This window comes from Macrobrachium nipponense, chromosome 11, assembly GCF_015104395.2.
Source record: "Macrobrachium nipponense isolate FS-2020 chromosome 11, ASM1510439v2, whole genome shotgun sequence".
Taxonomy (NCBI): domain Eukaryota; kingdom Metazoa; phylum Arthropoda; class Malacostraca; order Decapoda; family Palaemonidae; genus Macrobrachium; species Macrobrachium nipponense.
This window is the reverse complement of record NC_061087.1, coordinates 85,195,619-85,210,345: the sequence shown is the minus strand read 5'-3', so window position 1 is coordinate 85,210,345 and position 14,727 is coordinate 85,195,619. Positions and strand designations below refer to the sequence as shown.

Here is a 14,727-nt window from a genome sequence, read left to right as displayed (position 1 = left end):
GCAGCGTTCGGGAGTTAGCGCCGAAGCGGAAAAAAAGTTTTTTTTTTTTTTAAATCACAGCACGCTTAGTTTTTAAGATTAAGAGTTCATTTTTGGCTCCTTTTTTTGTCATTGTCTGAAATTTAGTATGCAACCATCAGAAATGAAAAAAATATCATTATCATATATAAATTTTGGTATATATGACAGAGAAAAAAAAAAATTTCATAATTATACAAATCGCACTGTGAGCAAAACGGTTAAAGCTAATGAGTTAATTTTTTCGTTGTATTGTACACTAAATTGCGATGATTTTAGTATGTAACAAATTGTAAAACAATCAAAGCAACACAGAGAACATATTATCACAAATTAATGCATGAATTCATAACATGCGGAAGTAAAAAAATGTTTTTAAAAAAATTCACCATAAATCGAAATATTGTGCTAGAGACTTCCCGTTTGTTGAAAAATGAAGGTAATTGATTGAATATTACTAGACTGTAAGTGTTTTAGGTTACAATTGTGTTTTTCGACCATTTCGGTCGAGTTAAAGTTGACCGAAGGTCTAATATTTTCTATGTATCATGATTTATATGAAAATATTTCAAAACTGATAAAAGCTACAACCATGAGTTATTTTTTGTTGTATTCTACTTGAAATTGCGCACATTTTCATATACAGGCAGTCCCCGGGTTACGACGGGGGTTCCGTTCTTGAGATGCGTCGAAAGCCGAAAATCGTCGTAAGCCAGAACATCATAAAAAATCCTAAGAAAATCTTACTTTTAATGCTTTGGGTGCATTGAAAACTATGTAAACTGCATTCTTATTGCATTTTTCATAAAAAAACCTTCAAATATTGATTAATTTGCATTTTTGGTGTCATATTTCATCTGCCAGATGAGCGTTGTAGGCGTCGTAACCCTGGAACATGCGTCTTAACCCTGGAAATAATGTCTGATGAATATAATTGAGAAGCGCCTTAACCTCGGAACATCGTAACCCAAACCCGTCGTAACCTGGGGACTGCCTGTATAAAACTTTATGTTACAGCTAATATAAAACGGTGCAAACATTACAGTAGGGCCTCGATAATCGCGGGAGACAGGGCCCAGAACCCACCGTGATAAGTAAATACCTGTGTTATTCTGGTACCCCCCCCCCCCCTTAAAAATTGCTAAAAACTGCCTACTTTAATAGTTAACCCACCCAAGACCACTATTCCAATGTTTATAACTGCCTACTTTAGTTCAAACACCAAATATGTCTTCAACTATCACCTTAAACTAAATTCAAGATAGTTTCAAAGTTATTTTACATTAGCCTTAAATTATATATGTAGTATACGTGCTACTGTACTTATGTAGCCTACTAGCCTATGGATTACAGCTAGAAGCCTACATATGCATGCTCATGTTGGCCTCTTTTCTTCACAACACATGTTAGTATATTACACGTAATAATCTTCATCTGACGTTTAGGCTTCTTTCCCATAAGAGTGAAAGAATCGGGGCTTTTGAATGCCACATAATTAACTCTTTTATATGGGTACAATTTAAAGAATGCGGCGAACAAGACTTCAATAACAACATTAAACGTGGGTAGGCCAGTGTTGCCAAATGGGAATGGCAATTTCTTGCTAGATTTTGCTCTATAAAGTGCTAAAAAATTCACATAATACATAATGCCACCCAGCCAATTTCAACCGATTGCTCTCTTTTTCGATTCAAACATGTTTCTAACATACACAGTGTACTTGTACATTACGTTTCATGATTCATAATAATTTCGAAACCTATTCTGTTCAGTTCCTGAAAATGGTTTTGCAAGATTATGCTCTTTTTCTTACAGGATATATCAAGCATAGTAGAATAAAAGAAATATTAAACTTTACGTTACAAAGTTTTGATGTCAAAATACATATGCTAGATGTATTTGAAAACAAATGCAAGTTTTCCTGCCAAATGCTGGATTGAAAATTTTCTTGCTAATTACCTCAAGAAAATTAAAGCTAGCATTAAAAATGCGAAATTGGTAACACTGGACTCAACAGATCCGTGTTAATAGTGCAAATGATAGATATTGTATCATTAAAAATATCAAAATAAACCAAGTCGCAAAGCCGATTCTATTCATGTTTTTCTAAACACGTAGCCTAAAAGGAAAACTTTATTTTGTTTGTTTCATCATGCCACAAACCCCTGACAATGCAGAGTACATATGATCATTCTAAACTATTATTTACCACCAGAATAACAATGATATTGTGTATTGAAAATGAATGTTATGTATATTCCCAAACATTATTACTACCATGATTAGTACTATTTCAATTTTGAAAGATAATCTTGCTGTGAACGCTACCATAATTTGATTTTCATATACATACGCACATTTTGTCAGCTGGCTGGCTTTGCATAGATAAAAGTTGATTTCACTGATATGAAATTATTCCACAAATAGCCTTTTTATTATGAAGATAAGACGATAATATAGAAGGTAAAAAATTGTTTTACATATTTCGTTTACGCTTCTCGGAGAGAGAGAGAGAGAGAGAGAGAGAGAGAGAGAGAGAGAGAGAGAGAGAGAGAGAGAGAGAGAGAGAGAGAGAGAGAGAGAGATTCTTTCTTCAGATCTCCATTACATGAAGAATGTGTAAAAATGTATTTTATTTTAACCTTTGGAAGCCACCATTGAATATCGGCAGTGACAAACACAACTCGATAAACGCTCAATAGTTATGGCAGATGACGTCAGCAATCAGCTGTTTCTCTATAGAGAGAGAGAGAGAGACTGTTGCCTGATTTGGTTGTAACATTGACAGATATCCATTCGCAAAAGTTGAATAATAGTTGTGTATTGAGAGTAATGATAATTTTAATAAAACTTGTTTTACTGTGTCCAATCATATTGCGTGTATTATTACCATATTATAGTATTATGATATGAACATAGAGATCTACCATTTGCATTCTAGTTTTGTTTTCATTCTTAAAATAATTAACTGATGTCGTTTTACCAATATCATCACTGTTTTTAGTTTGCCGAATGGATCTTAATTCAGAGATATGCCTATAATATATAAGGTGAGAATGGTTTTATTACCTTTATTGTCAGTTAATATCAAATTGTGAATCTGTTCATGTATGTTGGTGGTTATAGCACTGCAACTAGGCTTAGCCTACTAATGAAAGTCATACATATGCCTTGATTAGGCTATTTATTATGAAGATATGCCAATGATATACAAGGTGAGAATAGTTTTATTACCTTTATTGTCAGTTAATATCATAGTGTGAGTTTTTTCATGTATGTTGATGATTATCGGACCGCGGCCGAGGCTTAGCCTACTGATAAACATCGCATACGCAACACGTTTGTCCCGCGATGCTGCGATTCATACCAGCGATACAGCAGGAGAAGCGGTCCAAGAAAAAACCTGTGAATGACTGATTCCGGGATTTCTGATCCGCGATTAAGCAATGCCCCACTGTATGACAAACTGATGAAAGAATTTCTGAGATTTTCGGAAAAAGTGTTTTTAAAAAATTCACCATAAATCAAAATATTGTGCTAGAGTTTTCTATTATGTCGCAAAATGAAGGTAAATGATTGAATATTACTAGAATGTAAGAGTTTTAGCTTAAAATCACATTTTTCTATCATTTCGGTCGAGTCAAAGTTGACCAAAGGTTGAAATTTTGGCAGTTATCATGATTTATATGAAAATATTTCAAAACTGATAAAAGCTACAACCATGGGTTGTTTGTTGTTGTATTCTACGTGAAATTGCACACATTTTCATATATAAAACTTTATGTAATGGCTAATATAAAACGGTGCAAACATTACGACAAACTTATGGAAGAATTTCTGAGATTTTCGGCAGAGTTACAGCACGGACGTAAGGAAAATTTTTTTTCCAAAATTCACCATAAATCAAAATATTGTGCTAGAGATTTCCAATTTGTTGCAAAATGAAGGTAAATGAGTGAATATTACTAGAATGGAAGAGTTTTAGCTTTCAGTTGCATTTTTCGACCATTTCTGTAGAGTCAAAGTTGACCGAAGGTTGAAATTTTGGCAGTTGTCATGATTTTTATGAAAATATTTCAAAACTGATTAAATATAAACCATTGGTTGTTTTTTTGTTGTATTCTACATGAAATTGCACACTTTTTCATATATAAAACTTTATGTAACGGCTAATAAAAAAAACGGTGCAAACATCACGACAATTTGACGAAAGAATTTCTGATTTTTCCGGCAAGAGTTACCGCGCGACGTAAGTAAAAAGTTTTTTCCAAAATTCACCATAAATGGAAATAGTGTGCTAGAGACTTCCAATTTGTTGCAAAATGAAGGTAAATGATTGAATATTACAAGAATGTAAGAGTTTTAACTTACAATTGCGTTTTTTAACTATTTCGGTCAAGTCAAAGTTGACTGAAGGTTGAAATTTTGGCTCTTATGGTTATATGAAAATATTTCAAAACTGATAAAAGTTTCAACCATGTGTTGTTTTCAGTTGCATTCTACATGAAATTGTGCACATTTTCATATATAAAACTTTATGTTATGGCTAATATAAAACGGTGTAAACATTACGACAAACTGACGAATGAATTTCTGAGATTTTCGGCAGAGTTACCGCACGGATGTTAGGAAAAAGTTTTGTTTTCAAAAATTCACCATAAATTGAAATATTGTGCTAGAGACTTCCAATTTGTTGCAAAATGAAGGTAAATGATTGAATATTACTAGAATGTAAGAGTTTTAGCTTTCAATTGCATTTTTTGACCATTTCTGTCGAGTCAAAGTTGACCAAAGGTTGAAATTTTGGCAGTTGTCGTGATTTTTATGAAAATATTTCAAAACTGATAAAAGTTACAACCATGGGTTGTTTTTAGTTGTATTCTACATGAAATTGCGCACATTTTCAAACATAAAACTTTATGTAACGGCTAATAAAAAATGGTGCAAACATTACGACAATCTGACGAAAGAATTTCTTATTTTTTCGGCAGTGTTACCACGCGGACATAAGGAAAAAGTTTTTTCCAAAATTCACCATAAATCGAAATATGTTCGAGACTTCCTATGATTGGATATTTCTAGAATGTAAGAATTTTAGCTTACAATTGAATTTTTCTACCATTTCGGTCGAGTCAAAGTTGACCAAAGGTTGAAATTTTGGCAGTTATCATGATTTAGATGAAAATATTTCAAAACTGATAAAAGTTACAACCAAGGGTTGTTTATTGTTGTATTCTACATGAAATTGCACACATTTTCATATATAAAACTATGTAACGGCTAATAAAAAAGCGGTGCAAAAATTACGACAAAGTGACGAAAGAATTTCTGAAATGTGTCGCTGATGCTTTATAGTGCGAAAGGAAAGAAATTTGCACATGCGCGGCTGGGTAACGCTTGTAAACAAAACAACAGCTTGATCTGTGAACTCCTAGCATCCCTCAAGGCGCGTGATTTAAAATTTTTCGCAAATTACTCCTATAACTATTTTTCCGCGAATATTTAAAAAAAATTTTGTAGTCAACGTATCGTACGTCAATTAAGCATCCGACAGACAATTTTAGTCGATGTATATTACATCCAGTCGGTGTTTAACCTGTTAAGCGTCCCCCTCCGGATGAGCTCGCTGCTAACGTATTGTCACGCTTTTTTTGTAATTAGCGATCATAGTACTGATGATAGTTTTTCAAAGTTAATATTGATTTTTATGCTTATTATTCATACTGTAGTTAAGTGTAGGAAATTATTGAATGTTGGAGTAAAAAAAAAAAATCATAATACTGAATGAAAAATATTATACATACATGCACTATTATTCTTTCGAATGCCAATCTCTAAAGCAAGGGGCTACACACAATCCTACTTCACAGTGTCAAACCATTTATCTATGTACTCGTGATTGTGGAGACAAATGTTCTACATTCTCATCTAGAAACTGATTTGCAAAAATCTGTTTGTTTCTTTCACGAGGTAATCAATGATTTCATCATCAAAATATTTCTCAAATATTCTAATGGGTTCTCTTTATCCTCAACTAAATTTCACGCCGGGATTAGCAACAAAAGTAAAGGGATATCTCTCTCTCTCTCTCTCTCTCTCTCTCTCTCTCTCTCTCTCTCTCTCTCTCTCTCTCTCTCTCTCTCTCTCTCTCTCTCTCTCTGAGTGCAGTCACTCGGCAAAGAAGAAAGAAGAGTCATCTTCACTCCCGCTATTGGAAGAAAAGTTTGTACCCTCATCACTGGTGGATTCAGAACTAGAGCTCTCATCATCAAATAGGTCATCAATATCAGACTCCTCATCTAGTATTTGATTGATATCACCTGAAGAAATACGCCTCCTCTTTGGGACATTCATTGTGAAAGACGCGAAAATCTATTTGTCTCGATAAACGCCCGAAGTGTACTGAAAGAAAACCAGCATTACCTGGCAGTTTTCTAGCATAAGCGACCACCAGGAAAGAGTTGCCAGGCTGTAAATAAGTTTCCTGTGTGCTGAGAGTGTTACCAAATGATGTTCCTACACTTTCTATACGAGTAAACGCATTATTATGGGACTGACGTCTTGACAAGCAAGTCTTGAACGTAATATCCCGTTGAAGGCGCTACGGAGTAGATCGCGGTAAACGTATTATTACGTGGGTGACGCTTAACAGGTTAAGGGTTAAAAAATGATAACTTAATAATGTCTTGCTATCACCTCTATAAACAGATTAGGGTTTGCCCCTCCCAGTAAGTAGTGAAGTCCATTAAATAATGAAGATTGGCATATAGCATGCACAGTACAGTACCCCAAAGCAACTTTCTTAGTTTAGTGCTCAGTAATTCCATATGTTATAAGGGGGTAAATCCCTTATTAATTAAAATCTGCCACCAAATCTGTTGCCCCCTTGGGGAGGTCATGACATGCAAAACTTACCTTTTCGAGGCACCTTGGTAATGTTGACTCGAGCAGAGCACTGTTCTCTCTCTCTCTTAATGATACACACAAACCACATTACCTAAGGTTGTTAAATCAGATCCATAATTACCAAAAATAGACTTTATTAGTAAAGAATATGACTAATTGAATAAGTCAAATTCTGAAACTTTAGCTTCTAAATACAACCCAAATAATGCACTGTGGCTGGATCAGAAGCAAGCAAATCTCCCCACAGTTACTTTAATCGTACTGTCTACTGAAGTTTCCCTCTGCCACACTTTCCTCTTCACATTACTAAATAGTACACACAGGGCAATTGACTTATCGAAATACAGAACACACAAAACACAAACACATGTACTCACCTCAGACTCTAGGTACTCAGGGCTAGGCGCTGTGGCATCCACTGGATATAGGCTAGTCTTTGAGACACAACAACTGCTGAATTTCACTACCCAAGACAGACAAGCACCAAAACCATACAACCACTCAAAAAAACAACACCCCAATCACAATGCAAACAAATACCAACAGCTCGAAAACAACACGAAAAATCATATGACAACTCAAACCCAGAACAACAAACCACAACCACCAACACTGTCTCTAACAGACAGCTCATGAAATCATCGAAATGCAAAGTCAAGTACAACAAAGCTCTTAGCTCAACAACCACCAGTCAAACATGCACAACAACTATTACAACATCAATATTTTTGAAAACACCAAATAACACTGGCTACTTCTGATTGACCGTCTTTTCCCACTTACTGACTTCATGACTCTCCGTAACAGACTCTCGCCATTGACTTCTTCGGCAACCGCTACAACTGACAATACCCATACGCTTACACCCACTATCAAACCACTCCCTAATTATCCATCTACCAATTACAATCTTTCTCTAGATCGCTCGCTTATTCACACTCTTTAGAAAAATACATACGCACTTACATACTATCATACAGCGACACCAAACATGAAACACAACCTATCAAACATACAAAAACCTTTAAACTCTCAACCCAACGACGCTCGCTCTCTCTCTCTCTCTCACGCAACCCCGAAGACGTTGTCTAATGTAACTACCATTATCACTCCTCCATAGCACCATTATAAAAAGGTATAACTCAAAATAGGAAACCAGATAACCCGGGGGATCGGACCATCTCCAATAACTAAACCTAGTCATAATAAGATATGCAATCAAAAGCATCATGAACCCTCTTACGCTGACTGGACGTATTTTACGTCGACATTTTTTGTCTCCTGTGTGCCGACTGGACGTATTTTACGTCGACTTACAAAAGTTTTTTTTTAAATTCGCGGAAAAATACTTATAGGCCTACCAGCCTAAAACTTTTGAATCACGCGCCTTGGGGGATGCTGGGAGTTCACGTTTCAAGGTGTTGTTTTGTTTACAATCGTTACGCAGGCGCGCAAGCGCGAATTTCTTTCTTGCCGCACTAAAAAGTATCTGTGACACATCTCTGAAATTATTTCGTCACTTTGACATAATTTTTGTACCATTTTAAATTAGCCATTACATAAAGTATTATATATGAAAATGTGCGCATTTTTATGTAGAATACAACAATAAAATACTCATAATTGTAGCTTTTATCAGTTTTGAGATATTTCATATAAACGATAATTGCCAAAATTTCAACCTTCGGTCAACTTTGACTCTACCGAAATGGTCAAAAACCGCAATTGTAAGCTAAAACGCTTATATTTTAGTAATATTCAATCATTTACCTTAATTTTGCAACTAATTGGAAGTCTCTAGCACAATATTTCGATTTATGGTGAATTTATGAAAAAACTTTATCCTTACGTCCGCGCGGTAACTCTTCCGAAAAAAATCATACATGCGATTGTGGTAATGTTTGCACCATTTTAAAATTAGCCGTGATATAAAGTTTTATATATGGAAATGTGTGCAATTTTATGCACAATACAACTAAAAACAACCCATGGTTGTAGCTTTTATCAGTTTTGAGATATTTTCATATAAATAACGATAATTGCCAAAATTTCAACCTTCGGTCAACTTTGACTACCGAAATGGTCGAAAAACGCAATTGTAAGCTAAAACGCTTATATTCTAGTAATATTCAATCATTTACCTTCATTTTGCAACAAATTGGAAGTCTCTAGCACAATATTTCGATTTATGGTGAATTTATGAAAAAAAAAAACATTTTCTTTACGTCCGCGCGGTAACTACCGAAAAAATCATACGTGCGATTGTGGTAATGTTTGTACCATTTTAAATTAGCCGTTACATAAAGTTTTATATATGAAAATGTGCGCAATTTCATATAGAATACAACAAAAAATAATTGAAGGTTGTAGCTTTTCTCATTTTTGAAATATTTGCATATAAATCACGATAAATAAAAAAAAAACCACGTTCGGTCAACTTTGACTCTACCGAAATGGTCAAAAACGCAATTGTAAGCTAAAACTCTTACAGTCTAGTAATATTCAGTCATTTATCTTCAGCTTGAAACAAATTTGAAGTCTCTAGCAAAATATTTAGATTTATGGTGAATTTAAAAAAAAATCTTTCCTTCCCTCCGCACGCGGATTCTCCGCCACAAATCTCTGAAATGTGTACGTCCCATTCTCGGAATATTTGCTCCGTTTCATATTAGGCATTTCATAGAGTTTTATATATGAAAATGTGCGCAATTTTATGTAGAATAAAACAAATAATATTTGAAGGTTGTAGCTTTTCTTATTTCCGAAATAATTGCATATAAAAAATATATATATATAAAAATTCGACATTCGGTCAACTTTAACTCGTCAGATATGGTCGAAAACTGCAATTGTAAGCTAATACTCTTACAGTATAGTAATATTCAATCATTTGTCTTCATTTTGAAAGAAATTGGAAGTCTCTAGGACAATATTTAGATTTATGGTGAATTTTTGAAAAAAATATTTGTTTGCGTCCGCGCGTTACGAATTCATGCATTATTTTGTGATAATATTTTTTCTGTGTTGCTTTTATCATTTTACAATGTGTTATATACCAAAATGATCGCATTTATTGTACATTACAAACGAAAAAAAAAGTAACTTGTTACCTTTAACCGTTTTGCGCACAGCGCGATTTGAATACAATTATATATGAAATTTCGTTTTTGCGCTATCATATATCGCATTATTTATATATGATAATGATAATTTTTTTCATTTCTGATGGTTGCATACTAAACCTCAGGCAATGCCAAAAAAAGGAGCCAAAAATGAACTCTTAATCTTGAAAACTAAGCGTGCTGTGATTTTTTGAAAAAAATATTTTTTCCGCTTCCGCGCTCACTCAGAAACCCCTCCGGCACACGGGAGACAATTTTTTATTTATCGCTCCGGCGTAAGAGGGTTAATATCTCCCCTATAATCAACACCATTCCATTGGGATTTGGCAGATCCATCTGAGAAAAAATAAAAAGAAATCCCACATAAATAAATGGTAATTAGAACCAAAATAATAGCAATAAATTTTGCTGGAATACATCATGAAGAGTTACATCTCTGAAACAAATGTTTTGTACATGAACTTCCCTGCCAGATATATACATAGCTTACGACTCTGTCGTCATGTCAGAAAATTCAAAACTCGCAGCACACGCTACAGGTAGGTCAGGTGATCTACCTTACCCGCTGCTGGGTGGCAGGTGTAAGAACCAACCCCTCTTTCCAGCCAGATTTTTCTCTGTCGCCGGCTTAACAGCACCTGTTGTTAAGTCCTCTCGATAGTGGATTTATTCTCGTCGCCAACGATTCTTGGATTGACTAATTTGGTGATGTACCCTTTGTTCGTTGGCTTGGCATACGCTATTTTGGATCGGTTTTTTTTATTGTTCTTTGCTTTTTTCTCATAATGGCTGATTCTGAACTTAAGAAATCTTCTATGTTTAGAGTATGTTCGAAGAGTGAATGTAAGGTGAGGCTTCCTAAAGCGTCTGTAGACCCTCACAGTGTGTGTATGAATTGTAGAGGGAATGAATGTTCTTTCGTTAACCCTTGTCAAGAGTGTGAAAGGTTGGATGAGGACGGATGGAAGTCTCTTTCTTCCTACTTAAGGAAGTTAGAGAAGGATAGAGCGCGTAAGGCTTCTTCCAGGAGTTCAAGTAGGTCTCATGTTAGCGAACTTGATGTTGAGAACCCGATAGTAGACGTAGTTCCTTCTCCTGTTTCAGCCCCTGCTCCTAGCTTTGAACCCGAAGATTCGTGTTCGGAGAACGCAGGAAGGAGTAACGAGAGCAAAGTACGCTCTTATAAAGGTAAGAGTGACAGTGCAAGTGATAAGTGCAGTGCCCCTAGTGCAGTGGAGGGTGTGTCTGACTGGCTCACTAACGCTTCTAGGCCTAGACCTCTTCCAGACTCCCAGACCCAGTGGAGGGGAGGAAAAAGTCGAAAGCTGCAGGAAGGTTAGGGAGAACCCCCACCGGTCAGGCATCCCCTCGGCAGATCCTGTTGCTCGTTCCCAGGCTGCCTTGGATAGAGCCAAGAAGGAAGTGTTGAGACAGTGCATCTCGTCTTCTTCGTCTCCTTCTCCTAAGCGTAGATGGAGCGCTTCGGAGTCGTCTCGCCCTCTCAAGAGAGCTTGGAAGGAACCTTGCGCCCTTCCTTCCAGCCCCAAATCCTTCTCAGAAGAACCAGAGATCGAGCATATGAGACCCAGGAGATCTCAAGGATCCTCTTCTCCTTTCCGCGCTCGGGCTTCTACTCCTGCCGAAGAGTTTGAGAGATCGCCAGCGCGCATTTTGGCCGGCCTACAGGCGCAGATTTCTGCTTTAGCCAACTCTTTAGCGGGGAGTTCTCACCGTCGGAAGGACATCTCTCTACCGGTGAAGAAGTCGAAGAAGGATTCTGTGGATTTTTCGCCTATTGCAGAAAGAGTGCAAGAGCCTCGCAGCAGAGCCTCTTTAATTAAAGAGAGACTCAGTCGCTCTCCGAGCAGGCACTCCTCTCACGCCAGCAGACGTAAGGATCTTGACAGGCGTTCTTCTCCTGAACACCGCTCTCCTAGTTTAGGAGGATAGACATCGCTCTCCGAAGACCTCGCTCCTCTTTCTTGCAAGCGTCAAGAGTTTGACAAAGTACCAGGATTCTCGTTCTGTCCAGGATCGCAGTAGGCGCTCTTCGCCTGGAAGCCGCTCTCCTCTGCACAGGCGCACGGAGACTAGTAGGCGCTTTTCTCCGGATTTTGTTTCTTCGCCTGAGATTCGTTCACCATCTGTCAAACTCAGAGAAGATAGTAGGCGCAAAGAGCCTAGCAAGAGACAGACTAGACTATCTCCTCCTTGCGAGCGCACTCGATCAGATAGGCACTCGGTACCTCGCAAACGCTTTGCGTATGACAGAACGATCTTCTCGAAGACTCGCTTTGTGACAGGCGTCAAGAGCCTAACAAGCGCTTTGGATCGGACAAGCACCAGGGCCTGACAAGCGCTTAGAACTTGACAGGCGCTAGAGAACCTAGCAGGCGTAGGTTCCTGATAGGCGTTCTCCTCATACTAGGAGCCCTTCAGTTGTCTCTGACAAGGATTTTGACAGACGCATCTCCTCTAGCAGGCGCTCTCCCAGTAGGCGCTCTCCCATCAGGCGCTCTCCCAGTAGGCGCTCTCCCAACAGGCGCTCTCCCAGCAGGCGCTCTCCCAGTAGGCATTCTCCTGGTAGGCGCTCTCCTAGGAAAAGCTCTCCTATAGACAGCCGATCTTCCAAACGTCTTTCTTCGGAAGAAGGACATGGGGCTTCCGAGGAAGATCTTCCTAAGGATTCTTCAGGTTCCTGTTACAAGAGATTGACTGAACTCCTCTTACAAGAATTTGGAGTCTCTTTCGGCGGTTGCACCTCCGTCTCCCCCTTCCTTGTTTTCTACAGCTAAAACTACGAAGACGTCGTCGGTGGTGAAGATGGTAATTGCTTTATAGCAAAGGGAGATAAAGGAAAGGAGAACGTATTTTCGAGAAGTTCTGCAATAAGGAGGGTTTCGCGCCCGTGTTGGAGGCGCCTGTTCTCGCGGCTGTTCTGGAATTGTCCAGCATGTTGTGGAGCGCAATACGCGCCAATGTGTCGGGAGAAACGCCGCGATTTCTGATGCAATACCTCGTCTAGATTCATCTAGGAAGTTCTGGAAATCTCGCGAGTCTGTGACGCTCGCAGTAGGCTCCGCCCCCAGAGTGCCGTATAAATACGACGGTCGTAGCAGCAGCAGCAGCAGCAGCAGCAGAGATCGTTAAAGAGAGACACCAGTTAGTCACATAGAGATATCCTCAGTAAGAGCCACAGATCAGATTATCAGTGAGAGATCAGCAGCAGCAGAGATCATCCATGAGAGATAAGAGAGAAAGGGACCGACGAAGAAATCAGAAGAAGAGTTGGTTGGATACTGGTCTAGTCGTCTACAGCAGAGGATGACCGAGTTAACTCTATGTTGAGCAGACTTCAGAGAAGAAAAGGTCCTGCTAGAGGTTTTGGGGAGTTCTGCCTTACAAGTAGACTATTTTCTGCAATACGGAGTCAAGAGGATGTCGGCAATCACCGTTTTCCTTTTGTGAAACCATCGCTTCGAATTGCCAAATTGACTAGCAAGTATTTGAATTGCCTCACACTGTTCCCCCAGTTCATGCAGTGTAAGATTCTATCTTTTTATGTAAATGGGAGATATCATTCTGCATTTACCTATGTTAGTAAGCTTGTAAATAAACCTTTGTTGTGTCAGTGTTTTTTTGAGAGAGGTCCGCTTCAGGTTTGATATGAAATAAATAAATAAAAAAAAATATTTCAACACCAACAGTTGAAACTGGGGATAATCTGATCTGTGGCTCTTACTGAGGATATCTCTCTGTGACTAACTGGTGTCTCTCTTTAACGATCTCTGCTGCTGCTACTGCTACGACCGTTGTATTTATATGGCACTGGGGGCGGAGCCTACTGCGAGCGTCACAGACTCGTGAGATTTCCAGAACTTCCTAGATGAATCTAGATGAGGTATTGCATCAGAAATCATGGCGTTTCTCCCTACACATTGGCACATGTTGCGCTCCACAACACGCCCGACGATTCCAGAACAGCCGCGAGAACAGGCAACTCCAACACGGGCGCGAAAGCCTCCTTATTGCAGAACTTCTAAAAAATGCGTTCTCCTTTCCTTTATCTCCCTTTGCTATAAAGCAATTACCATCACAGTCATGGTGTAAGGAAACTGATATATCTTCTAAGACCTCTATAGCAGAAATTGCGGATTTCCTTTTATACTTGAGAACATCGAGGAACCTATCAACCTCAACCATCAGAGCCCCGTTAGGGGGTAGTGCCGTCAGTGCACCTCATTTGGTGCAATGTAAGCATTGGTTAAGGTTCTTTGCAGTGTCCCTTCAGCCCCTAGCTGCAACCACTTTCATTCCTTTTACTGTACCTCCATTCATATTCGCTTTCTTCCATCTCACTGTCCACCCTCTCCTAACAATTGTTTCATAGTGCAATTGTGAGATTTTCCTCTTGTAAACACCTTTCATACCTTTTGCTGTCAATATCCTTTTCAGTGCTGAATGGCCTAGTTGCCCCAGTGCTTGGCATAATGCCTATATAATATATATATATATATATATATATATATATATATATATATATAATTTTCGTTAAAAGCAATTGCTTTAGTGGCATCAATAAGTTTCTTGCAGGTATCTTCATACGACGAAGTTTTTCCGATTCGTTCGTCAATTTCTGGTGAAATATACGCAGACTTCCTTCTTCCATTTATTGAATTTT

The 14,727-nt window shown here is 38.0% G+C and overlaps 1 protein-coding gene across 4 annotated transcripts in view; it reads left to right on the top strand.

Moving 5' to 3' along the window:
• LOC135206812 (terminal uridylyltransferase 7-like) overlaps positions 1-14,727 on the top strand; it is a 294,251-nt gene that overhangs the window by 214,268 nt on the left and 65,256 nt on the right. The gene's annotated exons all lie outside the window — the stretch shown is intronic.